The sequence below is a fragment of the Schistocerca serialis genome, chromosome 6, assembly GCF_023864345.2.
Source record: "Schistocerca serialis cubense isolate TAMUIC-IGC-003099 chromosome 6, iqSchSeri2.2, whole genome shotgun sequence".
Taxonomy (NCBI): Eukaryota; Metazoa; Arthropoda; class Insecta; order Orthoptera; family Acrididae; genus Schistocerca; species Schistocerca serialis.
In genome coordinates, this window is record NC_064643.1 from 567,121,289 (window position 1) to 567,135,458 (window position 14,170).

General features: G+C 43.6%; 1 protein-coding gene across 3 annotated transcripts in view; it reads left to right on the forward strand.

Annotated features, from left to right (window-relative positions):
* Positions 1 to 887: 887 nt before the first annotated feature.
* Positions 888 to 14,170, forward strand: part of LOC126483808 (V-type proton ATPase 116 kDa subunit a 1) — a 617,022-nt gene continuing 603,739 nt past the window's right edge. For all 3 annotated transcript variants that reach the window (XM_050106991.1, XM_050106990.1, XM_050106992.1), the window contains exon 1: positions 888 to 1,042. The gene's annotated coding sequence lies outside the window, so the exon portion shown is untranslated. The remainder of the gene's footprint in view (positions 1,043 to 14,170) is intronic.

The window sequence follows — 14,170 nt, forward strand, 5'->3', positions numbered from 1 at the left end:
CTTACTATTTTATTTCTAATTGGTAATTATGATTGCGGAACAAATAAAATATGTTGTTTATGACACTTCATGTTGGCGTCAATGTGTAGTAACTGCAATTATCAATAAAATGTAGATTTTATTTTATTTTAAAAAATTAATTTACTTACAGTATTGATGAATTTAATTTGTTGTGTGCAATATTTTGTACCAACGTAGCTAATTTAATTAATATTTTTCAGTAACTCACGATTATTATGATAACTATTTACAACACTACAAAATGTGCTATATCTGCGTAAAATATTGCGCTAATGTATTTTTGGGGAGAAAGAGTGAGTGGTGGGACGCATCTTCTCAGGTCTTGTCAGAGGCGTTGGATCAGCTCACTACGGCTGCGTGTAAATATAGCACATTATGACTTAACTTGCTTCGGGTTATTGACGATTGTGCTCATAGGAAGAGCACAAGCAGGCTACGTTATTCTGTAGCTAAAAAAGTTGTTGCAGTTTGTGGCCCAAAAAGAAGATATAGCTTTCACAGTAGCTATATTCAATTTCATCTTAATGTTCTATAATGAATTTGACACAAGTTCGCTTCATTCTCCGTTTGTATTATGAACTTAGAGAAAGAAATACTATTGCATAAAGTTACCAGTTTGCACACTACTTTCATAAGAGCTCTGAGAAGACTTTACGCCACCGCAAAAAGTCACAAGTGTAAATTGTGAGAACAGCGGAAAATTTTTTACTTGGAACAAGGGACGCAAGCTGACCGTTGAGGCGCGACCTTCGGTGGTGAATGTGGTTCCACTTGTTGCCGGTAGGCGCGCAGCGTTCGACGCGGAAGGCAGTTGGACGACTGTGGCGCTGCGGCGGCTAAAGGTGTAAACAGCTGGAGCGCGGGGTCCTCAGTTGTAATGTGGGTACGGTGCTAGACGTTTGGCCACGTGCGTACACCGCGTGTGTTCTGTTGTGTTTACATTTTGCTCAGTTACTGCATTTGTCATCGGACCGTGATTAAAAGAGCCGCTGCCCCCTGCCTCTATTACAGTACAACACGGGTGAGTGTACTTCTTAATGTCAATTGCAATTGTATGCGAGTCACAGCGAAGATGCGGATAGCACAGTACAGTAAAAGTGTTTGAAAATATTGCTCAGCACTTACCATTCAGCTTATGGCAGTGATATATTCAAATATTTGCTTTATAGTTATGATAATCGACAAAGATATTCCAAATTTTATTCAAAGCACTGTCATTGGGATATAAGAGATACCATTGCGCAAGGCTCGTTCGTCATAGCTTTGTTGTTAAATTAAAGGAAAATACCCTTACTTCATAACTGCTCCAAAACACCACCGAGTAAAGGTTTTCACTATTTAAACAGAGCAGAAGCTTAAGGATTTTCGTCAGCTGCACGCCGGATGACCGCCGCAAAGCGATTGGGAGACAAAACTACGACAGTTTTCTCTGATTTGGTGAGACTTGTGTGTTTACATTTGCAACATCAGTTTCACATAAAGCTACTCGAATGTTTGGTTTCGCACTGGCGGGGCTGTTCTCACATGTACATCTAAAATCAGCGCACACGTACTACTTTAGGACGTTGACAGACAGATGTATACATTCTGAAGACAAGCTTTACCGCTGAAAGTATAAGATAGCAGACACGTGCAAGTTGTTCGGAACCGTAAGTAGTACGTCTAAGAACAAGGATCAAGAGCTGTTCACGGTTTGCTAGATGTAAGTCACTCATTCGTGGACAGTAAATAATTTGTTGCGATCAGATGGTTTGCGCGCGATATTGGCGGCCTTTAACTGTTCCAAGGAAATTTGGCGTTCGCGAACACAGAGCGCGCGCATTTGTGTGTGTGTGTGTGTGTAAATCACATTACTTAGGATATAGCAAAGTAGTGGAAATTGAGATGCCTCGTACAAAGATTTTTCTCTTTGCGGTGATGATACACTTGCAGTGTTCAGCAAGCTTTGTTATAAGATCGACGTAATGCTACAGCCTCTTTAATAATTCGTGACGTGATAATTGTTTAGTAAAGGTTCCGTCATTCGAAAAAGTTCGGCGTCGCTGATCTTCACTTCCATAACGACACTGTACACCATACTAGATACACGAAACATGAATGTTGCACCACACTAACTGTCATATTTAGAACTCTCATGTTTGTCTTGCGACGGCAGTGTCATTGGTGACGGCTCACTCTATACAGTGCTTGAAATGGAGATGGTGTCGCTGAAGTTTAGAAAGATACAAGAACCAGCGAGATTTAAACAGCGCATGACGTAGAATATTATTTAAGTGACCTAGAAGTAGCAGCTGCAAAAATTTGCAAGTTTTGTGACTCGTGTCCACAATGATCAATGATCACACAACCGTTTGACGTTGCTGAGTTTTTTAACGTTCTACTCACCATCACTTCGGGCGACAGCAGTTTACTATGACTTTCCTCTCGCTTGTAAACAATGACGTTGTCAAAGGTCTTCGAAAATCCGCTGATGTGCATCTGTATGAAAACTGTTTCGTGTTACAGCGATCTCAGGTAGTCAGCAAATGACTCGAGGCGCCACTTAGAAATAAGGGGGAAATACTCTACGAGAGATACATATCTTCCCAAGAGCATTTAGAGAAGTGTGCAAGACTTACCGCTCGTATACACTTCTTACGTGAAAAATATAAACGTTTTAAAGTCTCCCATTTTCGCTTGTTGCTGCGAGTACGCGTTTTGGACAGATACTTTCACTAACGCCTTTTTCGCTGTCAAAGAAGCGAAGCCCGAGGTTCATGACATCTGCTGCCTTCAAGTAATGGCTGTCACCTACAGGCCATGTGACAAGAGGGGGCGGGGGAGCGAGCGGAGGCGATTTCACCCTAGTTTTATTTTTTTACTTTTTTTAGCGAGAAGCCGGTCATTTTTAATAGTAGTAATTGTTGTAATATTAATGATCACCAGTGCTACAAGTAGTTTCCTGCCGTTCCCTATGTTAGTCTACCCTGTACAGATTTTTTTCCTGTCTCCGTAGCTACTCGACACTCCACATCCACTTGAACGTGCTCTCTACGTTCAAGCCATGGTCTCCTCCCGCAATTTCCCGCACCCCAGCCACCTCCTTCCATTACCAAAATAAGTATTCCTTCATCTCAGAATATGTTTTGTCAACCTACCGCTTATTTTTGTATGTCCATCCTTGTGATTGGAGGTCTGCGGGACTTCGGCCGTTCACTTATGTAAGAAAATGAAACACCTACAGCCGTCCTTATGATGTCGTTTATTGTATGGCTACGAGATTTGGTGCTTCAGTGCACCATCCTTAGGCCTTAGGTGATGCCGAGAGGGTTAACACCATCCGTATACACTATGTATCAGAGGCCAACATCTATTACTGGTTTTCGCAGATTATCTGTAACCGCAATATTCTCTCTCCAATCATCAACTTGATAATAGATCGTTTGAGAGACAAAATTGCGGTTACAGGTAATCTGCGAAAACCTGTTACAGATATTGGCCTTTAACACATGTATACGGATGGTGTTAACCCTTTCGGCATCAGTTAAGGCATGAATATGGTGCACTGATGCACCGAAGCTGGTAGCCATACAATAAATGACATCATAAGGACGGCTATAGGTGTTTCATTTTCTTACATACCCCTTCCTTTTGTCTAGTTGCGCCATAAGACGTTTCCTCTCCAAAAACATACGCTCTTATTTAATTAATCGATCTGCCCATCCGAAGCTACAAGGTATGCTGACAACTACGTTGTTGGGCGCCCTGAATCAAGGTGAATTTCCGCTCTCTAATGACCTCGATATCGACGACAAGTTACTTTGGTTTTCCTTGGCTGAATTTAGGAGGCTGTCTATAATAGTAGACTACTTTTAATGTATGACATTTATGTGAAATTGTCGAAAGTCATACGTGCCATCATTAACTGCTACGAAAAACGATTATTATTGTTATCAGTTTCGATATTCACAAATAATCATCAGGCACGAAATGACCTACATTCACTGTATGTGTCTGGGTACAAGAGCAGTTGAACATAATGGGTGATGTCTTAAAAGTAGATTAGAAGATGAACATCAGCAGAAGTAAAACAAGGGTGATTGAATGTAGTCGAATTAAAAAAGGCGATGCCTGGCAATTACATTAGGTAATGAGACACTCAGCCGCGCGGAGTGGCCGTGCGGTTTGAGGCGCCATGTCACGGATTGCGCGGCCCCTCCCGCCAGAGGTTCGAGTCCTCCCTTGGGCATGGATGTGTGTGTGTTGTTCTTAGCAATAAGTTAAAGTAGTGTAGAAGTCTGGGGACCGATGACCTTAGCAGTTAGGTCCCTTAGGAATTCACACACATATGAACATATGAGACACTCAGAGTAGCAGACGAGTTTTGCTTTTCCAGCAGAAACATTGTTGGTCCAAATAGAGAGGATATCAAATGTAGACAGACAACAACAGAAAAGCATTTCTGGGAAATAGAAATATCTTAACAACAACTATAAATTTAAATGTTGGCATGCTCTTCTAGAAGTATTTGTCGTTAGTGTTGCCTTGTACGGTAGTAAAACGTGGGTGATAAATAGTTCCTAAAATAAGAGAATAGAGGCTTTCGTAGTTTGGTGCTTCAGGAGAATTCTGAAAATTAAGTGGGAAAATCGAGTAACTAATGAAGAGGTATTAAAAGGGAAAAAAAACTGGCCAGATGCGAATAGGACTCGCGCACTGAGGTGTCCGTACAAACTTAATTATGTATGTAGACAGTTAAGCCATTCGGGCATTCGAGGAGAATCTCCACCATTTTCACCCGTTAGGTTTTAATACTGGCAGGATACTGACCTCAGGGATTCAAAGTTTCTCGACAATGTTTTAATTTTAATAATACAAATGTGACATACAGTAATGAAGGAGGCTGGCGACTATTTTTATAATTATCAGTAGGTCTCCATTGAGGCTGACCGGGTCGCAGTGGTAAAAGTCAAACATCAGGCAAGGGATTTTTGGGAATTTAGCCATCATCAGATATCTAGAAGCGATTACTTCACGTAGATATGGCGTTTCACACACAACTTGAAATGCCATGCCTGTGACCAATAATCGCTCCTGGATATCTGATGATGTAGATAAACTTTGAAACGTGTGATTTGACCTTCACCATTCCGACGACCCAGTCAGCCTAAATTCAGAACGCCTGATTTTTTTAAGTTCAAGTTTTACGTCGGATAACAAATGACAAGACTTACTTTTTGTGATATAATTAAAAGTTAACTATTATCGGATTTTTCCCATTACTTGTACTGTGAAACCTTACTTCTTGACAAATGTCATTTAGATCAAGAGGAGGTAACCCGTAGGTTTTTATGAGTGAGAGTATCAAAGTACGTGACGTTAATGGGCCAATCTTTTGATCGCATTGACGTATAAATTAACGTTTATTATACCGCCAAGGGCCCAGAGATCTCAGTATGTGGCCTAATTTCAACTTGATACTCAGCCTATTCCTTAAAATAAGGGGTCTTACCAGACTACGAAGAGACAGAATGTCCGATGAGCAATGACAAAAAGATATTTTTTCGTTTGATATAATTACAAATTTACAGTTTTCCGGGTTTTCATTTGGTTCCACTGTGAAACGTTGCTTTTTGCCAAATTTCATGATTCTAGGCCAACGGGAAGTACTGTGTAGATTTTGATGAAAGAGTTTGCGAGTATCAAAATATATGACGTACATGGATCTTTTGGCTGCAGTGACTTAGAAGCTTCAATTTTGTACTCAGCCAAGGGACAATAGACCTCAGTATGTGACGTACATTTCAACTTGACCCGTCTATTTGTTGCTGAGAAGAAGGGTTTTGAACAGTTGGACCGACAGATGGACGGGCAACATAACGATTCTGGAAGGGTTCCGTTTTTACCGATTGAAGCATGCAACTCTAAAAAGAAATGTGTTGCAGAGCTGTACTAAAAGAAGGAATGCGTTGGTAGAACACATTATGAGACATCAAGGAATCGTCAGTTTAGTAATGGAGGGAAGTGAGCAGGGTAAGCAATGAACAGGGAGACCTAACAATACAGAAAGCAGGTTCAAGTGGAAGTAGGTTGTATCAATCCAGTCTACAGATAGAGACCGTAATAACTACATACATAATGTTCAACACTGTTGTACTTAACGTCAACAGTGCAGACAGAACGTTAGAACACAGTAATATAAAGTCTAAACGCTGCAAGGTTATAATGTTCAGTTTGCTAGGACATTACCCAGTAGGGTACTGGTATGTTCCGGTCAATCCTCGAGGTGAGGACAGCTTTGTTTATCATGTACCAAATGTAAAAATACAAGGTAGGGCAGGGCACTACGTAACTCTTACCACAGTTTGTTGTGTGCATGCAGAATGACTAGCTCTCCTAGTAATTTCAAGTAAAAACTGGATCCTCCTCCCCCCCCCCCCCCCCCCACACACACACACACATACACTACTGGCCATTAAAAGTGCTACACCAAGAAGAAATGCAGATGATAGACGCGTATTCATTGGTCAAATATATTATACTAGAACTGAAATGTGATTACATTTTCACGCAATTTGGGTGCGTAGATCCTGAGAAATCAGTACCCAGAACAACCACCTCTGGCCGTAATAACGGCCTTCATACGCCTGGACATTGAGTCAAACAGAGCTTGGATGCCGTGTACACGTACAGCTCCCCATGCAGCTTCAACACGATACCACAATTCATCAAGAGTAGTGACTGGCGTATTGTGACGAGCCAATTGCTCGGCCACCATTGACCAGGCGTTTTCAATTGGTGAGAGATCTGGAGAATGTGCTGGCCACGGCAGTAGTCGAACATTTTCTGTATCCAGAAATGGCCGTACAGGACCTGCAAGATGCGGTCGTTCATTATCCTGCTCAAATGTACGGTTTCGCAGGGATCGAATGACGGGTAGAGCGCCGGCCGATGTGGCCGAGCGGTTCTAGGCGCTTCAGTCTGGAACCGCGCGAATGCTATGGTCGCGGGTTCCAATCCTGCCTCGAGCATGGATGTGTGTGATGTCCTTAGGTTACTTAGGTTTTTAAGTAGTTCTAAGTTCTAAGGGACTCAGATGTTAAGTCCCATATTGCTCAGAACCATTTGAACTATTTTTTGAAGGGTAGAGCCACGGGTCGTAACACATTTGAAATGTAACGTCCACTGTTCAAAGTGCCGTCAGTGCGAACAAGAGGTGACCGAGACGTGTAACCAATGGCACCCCATACCATCACGCCGGGTGGTACGCCAGTATGGCGATGACGAATACACGCTTCCAATGTGCGTTCAGCGCGATGTCGCAAAACACAGCTGCGACCATCATGATGCTGTAAACAGAACCTGGATTCATCCGAAAAAATGACGTTTTGCTATTCGTGCACCCAGGTTCGTCGTTGAGTACACCATCGTAGGCGCTCCTGTCTGTGATGCAGCGTCAAGGGTAACCGCAGCCATGGTCTCGGACCTGATATTCCATGCTGCTGCAAACGCCGTCGAACTGTTCGTGCAGATGGTTGTTGTCTTGCAAACGTCCCCATCCGTTGACTCAGGGATCGAAACGTGGCTGCACGATCCGTTACAGCCATGCGGATAAGACGCCTGTCATCTCTACTGCTAGTAATACGAGACCGTTGAGATTCTGAACGGCGTTCCGTATTACCCTCCTGAACCCACCTGTTCCATAGTCTGCTAACAGTCATTGGATCTTGACCAGCGCGAGCAGCAATGTCGCGATACGATAAACCGCAATCGCGATAGGCTACAATCCGACCTTTATCATAGTCGGAAATGGGATGGTACGCATTTCTCCTCCTTACACGAGGCATCGCAACAAGCTAATAATTTGCATATCACAGCATCTTCTTTCTGTCGGTTAAATTTCGCGTCTGTAGCAGGTCATCTTCGTGATGTAGCAATTTTAATGGCCAGTAGTGCATAAACACATGTACATTTACATTATGCCAGCTGGAACACAATGTGATTCGTGTGTGAATGTCGACGACTCAACACTGATCCTACTCGGTCAGTGGTCTCCATAACGCCTAAATTACATACATTGTGCCAGAACTTCCGTTGCAAGAGTTACTGTCTTAAACTTTTGACGATAAGCGTTTAAGCGAGAGAAAGTTTACAAAGGGTTTGAATTTATGCTTTAAGTTTGTCGGAAGTAGCTAAGTGCTCCCATTCTCGTGTACTGGATGAATATAGTCTGGTTAATTTGCGCGCTTTGAGTTAATGGTGCTTCAAGACACACATGGTTTGTAATTGTAATGCTTGTCATATTGTGTTAAGCTTTTCAAACTCGGGGTCCCAGAAATGTTGCGACAAGCTTGTGGGGTTGTAGAGCGTGGTGTCTATAGGAAAAAAATCGAGGATGGGGTGTCCGGAAACGTCGTCCAACTACGCTTATAGAGCGTCGAAGCAACAGGTACTGGCGCCTGCACTAGGCCACCCATCGGCAGCCGACCTGGTTTTGTACGCTGGCGCACCGTAGTCGGAACGTGTGACAACGTTGTTTGTTATTCACTGATCGTGAATGATTGCCACAGCCACCAATGACGTGGGTGGAGCTAGCTGCTGCGCGGGGAGCTCTTGTCTGCTATAAATGTGATGCCTCGGTGGATAACTGTTTCCGATACGGGTTTCCATCTGGAATTTATTTTTCCCCTGTACGAGGAGCGTTTGATAAGTCCGTGCAAGGTCCGAGAGATGGCACCACCGGCGCTTATCGAGGTCCTGTTTAGTTTGTAGCATCTTTGGAAAGAAAGCACACCAAGTTTCGGCCATATTGGTCTATTTCTTTGTGTTTGGCATTCTTGTGAATCAAGGAAGTCGAGTGATTGTCAAAAAAATGGGCGAAAAAGAATTTCGTGTGTTGATTAAACATTACTTTATGAAAGGCAAAATGCTTTAGGAGACTAAAGAGAAGTTTGATAAACATTACGTTGACTCTTTACCTTCGATTAGAACAGTTTGTAAGTGGTTTCAAAATTTTCTGAGTGGCCATATGGGCACAAGTGATGCTGAACGTTCTGGACGCCCTGTGGAGGTTATGACTCCATAAATTATTGATAAAATCCATGACATGGTGATGGATCACAGAAGAGTTAAGGTGCAAGAGATTGCTAGTGCTGTGGGCATCTCCAATCAACGGGAACATAATATTTTGCCTGAACATTTGGACATGAGAAAGCTATCCGCAAGATGGGTTCTGCGATTGCTCACGGTTGACCAAAAACGGAATCGTGTGAAGTGTTCAAAGTATGGTTTGCAGCTGTTCAGGAAGAATCCGCAGGACTTTAAGCGGCGTTTCGTCACTGTGTATGAAACATGGATACATTACTATACTCCTGAGACCAAACAACCATGTAAACAATTGGTTACCAAGGGAGAATCTGCACCAAAAAAAGGCGAAGACCATCCCTTTGGCCGGAAAGGTTATGCTGACTGTCTTTTGGATTCCAAGGGATAATCCTCATCGACTATCTAGAAAAGGGTAAAACTATTACAGGTACATACTATTCATCGTCATTGGACCGTTTGAAAACCGATCTGCAAGAAAAACGTCGGCGATTGGACCGCAAAAAAGTCCTTTTCCATCAAGACAATGCACCAGCACACACCTTAGCAGTTGTGGTCGCAAAATTTATTGAAATAGGATTCCAACTCGTTTCACATCCCCCCTATTCTCCAGACTTGACTCCCTCGGACTATGATTTGTTCCCCAATTTGAAGAAATGGCTGGTGGGACAATGATTTTATTTAAACGAGGAGGTGATTGCAGCAACTAGTAGGTATTTTGAAGACTTGAACAATTCCTATTATTCGGAAGGGATCAACAAATTAAAACAGCGTTGGACGAAGTGTATAAGTCTGAAAGGAGATTATGTCGAAAAATAAAAAAAGGTTTACTCGAAACACATACGTAGTTTTTATTTTTGCACGGACTTTTCAAACGCCCCTCGTATATAAAAAAATAATGGACATTTCAGATGGTTCCAGGAGAAAAACTGCAGATTGATAACCATGTCCGAAACCGTCATCCACCGAGGCAACTGAACCTCGCATTCACAGGAGACTACTAGGCCTCTCTACGCAGCCGCTACCCCAGTCTTCTCCAATGGTGATTTTGGCAATGAGTCGCGATCACTGAATAACAAGCAACATTGCAAGACGTTTCGTCTAGGGCAGTGGTTCCCAACCTTTCGTAGACCATTCCTCCTGAGTGCAATTAGACATTAACTAGTACCTCCCCGCCCCCCCCCACCCCAACCGCAGTCTGTTGCCCCCCCTCCTTCCCCCAATTGTCACCAAATTTAGCATCTAACTAAGCTGTACAATGGAAGACTTTTCTTGGAACACTTATTTTTTTAAATGCTGAAAGATGAATATGTGTGTGTGTGTGTGTGTGTGTGTGTGTGTGTGTGTGTGTGTGTGTGTGTGTGTGTGTGTGAATGAATGAATGAATGAATGAATGTGTAAGGCTAGGGACCGATGGCCTCAGCAGTTTGGTCCCTTATGAATTCACACACATATGAACACTGGGTGGACTGTGTGAGGACCTGTAACTCCACCGCATTAATGCTACTAACTGAGAAAAAGTAATTACTGGTAACTTGTATAATCAATAAAAGAGCCTTACAAAATTGTGATAATAGTAATTTGAAAATAGTTAAGTTTTGTGATGGAAACAGAATCGAATCGTTTAGTTTTTACCTCTCAGAAAATTTCATTTTACCACCAAGGTGATAATTACCCCGAGGTTGGGAACCACTGCTCTACGGTCTATCAACGTACAAAGTCACGTTCTCTGCCGAAGGGGTGGCCTAATGGCAGGCGCCAGCGCCCATAGCTTCAACGCTCTGTAGACGTCGTTGGCTGACATTTCCGGACACGGTTCCTGTCCTCGGTTTATTCCTCAAGACACTCTTTACAATTCCTCAAAGTCTGTCGCAACATTTCTGGGCCACCCTGTATGTGAAATACTGGAAAACAAATTTTTGTTGTCCCTGGCATCTGTTAGATACGGAACCTGCAACTGGGTACCGTGCGCTATGCACCATGAATTGCGTTAGTCGTTCAGTAATCTCGTACATGGGGTGGGGAAACCCATACCGTTAATGAAAAAATCGCCAGTTCATTATCAAGCGGCAATATGAGAACGTTGTAAACGAACTAATATTTTACTTGGCTAGTAGTTCACTTAAAGTTGCATGAGAGAGACTGTCCCAAAAAAAACACACTAGTCCTAAAACAACAGTCCCTGATTTTCTTGCAAAAAAGTAAAATGTTATTGGGAAATCTAACACCAGAAACTGATGTTGCTTTCCTCCAGTTACACAGAACTACTTAGAGGCACAGCTGATGAAATGAAATATTACATTATTGGTGCTGTCAGACTGGTGTATGTCTGGCCCTAGCAGCAAGGTCATAAGCGTTGGAGTTCTCGGATGTGTATTCTACTCTTCTTTGCTCTCGATTCCTTGAAGTACTCAATTCTGCCCATCACTAGTCTGTCAAAGTTTGGCGGAAGTACTTCAGAAATGCAGAGAGCGTGACATAACACGCCCTACTCGTGCCCACGCTGCTTTTCGGTTACGACACTTGCAACGTGCTAGCGAGCCTTGTCGCAGAGATCTCGAGCGGCTGAGGTCATGTGTTTTTGTGCTCACTCCGGTGCTGGTTTTGCTCTAAGTCACGATACTAAGTTCGTGTGAGACTTACTAAACACTCAGTTTATCATGGTGGTCCCTCGGTGACCATAAACAAATGTCATAATTTTCTTTTAGCTCTTACAGAGCTAGTCAACGTTTCCTAAGGTGATGGTGAACACAGACCCATCCACTTAATTACAATCCGCAAAGCAACAAGCAACCATTGCTTGCATCATTGCTTAACCAGGCAAAGGGTGCTGCTCATCGATATCGGAAAGAACAGAATGCAAAAATTTTTGGTTTCAGCAAGAAGTGTTTACAGTATGGAGTTAACATCATGACTGTCATGATCATATTGCGAGTATTCTACGGCTGGTGCCGCTTCTAGCTTCCTTTATTCCATTTCCTCCGAACGCGCCAATCTTCTTCTTGTAATCCTCTGGCATCCATCGCGTCCCGGACATCTCGACCCCAACTCCTCCTAGGACAGCCAAGCTTTTCTCTTTCCACTGGTGTCTATTGCCACACTTTCTTTGGCCATAGTCCATCGTCCAACCTTCCCAAACGTCCGTACCATTTTAGACGTTTCACTTCTAAGCTGTCCATTACTGATTTCTCGATACCCATTCGTCTTTTAACTTCAAAAGCACGTAATCATCATCATCCAGATATCCTGCTATGGTGCCTTGCTCATGGGCGAAGAGGTGTGTACTAGATTTCGTCTCCCATGGGACTTCCATGGCTTCACATTTGCTCCTCCAGGCTTTAAGTGCTCCCTCCACATAGATTTTAAATAGCGTCAGTTTTACAGCTTATCCTTGGCGTAACCCTTTTGTATCAGAAAACTACGGTGACACTGAATTTTCTACATTGACAGCACTCACACTGTCCTAACAGAATTGCTTAATTGCTTTAATGTAATTGGTTAAAATGTAATTAATTAATATGTCATTTATTTCTCAAACTGTTCCACAGATTGTTTTGTGGTACCGTATCAGTAGGCCTTCTGAAAATCCACGAAGAGTGATTGGGTCTATCCCACTAGCGACTATTTTGCCTATTTCAGTAATATGAATATTACATCAGTACATGTGCACCTTGGATAGTCCTACTAGTAATGGCATCACAGTATGCACGATGATTTCCACAGTCCTGCCTATTCCTCTAATTACATACAAGGGTTGGAACTTTAATAGAGGCAACTATTTATTTACAGCTCGCACAAAATAGATACGTGTTTCAAAGTGGTATCATATTTCACAGGGACCTTTTCTTGCAGTCTGACGGAGAGCTGCGCGCCAATTTAGAGCGGCGAGGTGTACATTTCGTTCGTTGTGTCCACCGGGGTCTGAAGGATAATCAGGTTGCCTCTGGTGCCTTAATCTTGGCCTTCGAGGGCGATACATTAGCCGAGAAGGTCAAAGTGACAGTCCACCGTTGTGATGTAAAGCCCTATATCCCTCCTCCAATGCGGTGCTTTAAATGCTGGAAGTTCAGCCATATGTCTTCCCACCGTACTTCCAGCTTCACATGTCAAGATTGTGAACACCCATAACATCCCAATACTCCATGTGCTCCGCCTCCCCATTCACCTTGCTTGACTGCAGGGTTCTCCAGAAAGAAAGGAAAATCATGGAATACAAGACCCTGGACCAACTGACCTACACTGAGGCTAAGAGGAAATTTGAACGCCTCCATCCTGTAAGTATGACATCGTCTTACGCCGCCACTACGACAGTTCTAGCCCCATCAGCTCCGCCAACCCCAGTCACCTCTCAGGTCCAGAAGACTACATCTGCCCCCTTGAATGGTGATGGACACTTCCCTCCCTGTTGCTCCTCCACCATCTACTTCAGGAGCAACATGCCCCCAACCATCGGGGTATCAGTCCCCACTACTGTGCTGGAGAAGCGTAAGTCTTCTTAGACTCCTCTCGATAGGATAGGCTCTCTTGAGTCACTCGCTTCCCAGGTTTCTGCTAGTGGGAAATATGACACCTGCCAGTGGCTGAAGAGCCCAAAAGCAGCTGGTCATAGGGCTTCACGCTCATCCTCAGTCCCAGAGTCTGAGCCAGTGAAGTCCTCCCAGCCAGGGAAATCCAAGGAGCAGCGAGAGAAATCCAAAAAGAAGATCCCTAAGACCCCAGAGAATTGCGGTAGCACCCACACCACTGCTACCTACAAGCTCTGCGTCTGTGGATGAGGTGCAGATTCTGGCGCCTGCTGAGGACCTAGATCTCGCCAGACCCTTAGGCACAATGGATATAGACTGCTCAGGCAATAAGTTGGTGCAGCAGGTGACCCTGAGGCGTAAACTGTCTCATTGAATGTTCCATGCCTTCCCAGTCTCACGATGACAACATCCTCCAGTGGTATTGTGGCTGTTTTTCCACCACCTGGCTGAGCCGTGACAACTGTTAAGCTTTACACGTGCTTTCTGCAGTGCCCTCCAGGAAACGTGGTTCCTGGCTATGCAGACCCCTGCCCTCCGCAGCT